The sequence below is a fragment of the Sinocyclocheilus rhinocerous genome, unplaced genomic scaffold (assembly GCF_001515625.1).
Source record: "Sinocyclocheilus rhinocerous isolate Xijiao unplaced genomic scaffold, SAMN03320098_v1.1 scaffold628, whole genome shotgun sequence".
Lineage (NCBI taxonomy): Eukaryota > Metazoa > Chordata > Actinopteri > Cypriniformes > Cyprinidae > Sinocyclocheilus > Sinocyclocheilus rhinocerous.
The window spans coordinates 497,846-498,663 of NW_015650779.1; positions in this window are offsets into that span (position 1 = coordinate 497,846).

Genomic DNA, 818 nt, shown 5'->3' on the forward strand with positions numbered 1-818 from the left:
TCACCCACACACACAGACACTCTCTCTCTCTCTCACACACACACACACAGACATTCTCTCTCTCTCACACACACACACACACACACAAATAATGTTACTTTCATCTAAAATAAATAAAGAATAAAGTACTTTTATGGCAACATCTAAATTAACTATTCAGGTTTATCAGTGGAAGGAGTTTTTTTTCAGTTGCTTACACACAAAATCTTTACTTGTCAGACAGTTTCTGAAAGCTGACACTCAAACAGCAGAAGCACACACCAAATCTGCAGAACCATACACTAATTCTCAGCCTTTGACTCAGTTTTCAATTTCAGAAAACACTTTTTGCAAAACACAACACACAATTCTCTATGTAACACACACAAATCTATCAGGAATTAATATTATGGCAAATGTTTGCTTTTGAGATGTGTTTGTTATATTTTGAATGCAGTGCTTCATTTTGCAAGAGATGTGAGGCCTTTTGCATTTTGTGCGTGAGATTCTTGGATTTGTGCGTCAAGTTTTGAAAAAAAAATAGGTAAAGTTTTGAAAATGTGTGTAAGCAGTTGAAAGAAAACTGTAAGGGTCAGATCAGATATTCAGTTATTATTGTGCTTTTCTTTTCAGCTGAAAGATGGAATTTTTAAATCTGCAAAATGTTTAACAAAATGTTAGTTTTCCTTAAAAATAAGTTCTTAGTTGATCTTAGTTGATCTTTCTAAGCCCACACATATTAGTCATGGGTTGCGAATATCAGAGGCTGAGTGATCTGATCGTTTTCTCACGTATGTGTGTGTGTGTGTGTGTGTGTGTGTGAGTGTCTCTGTGTGTGT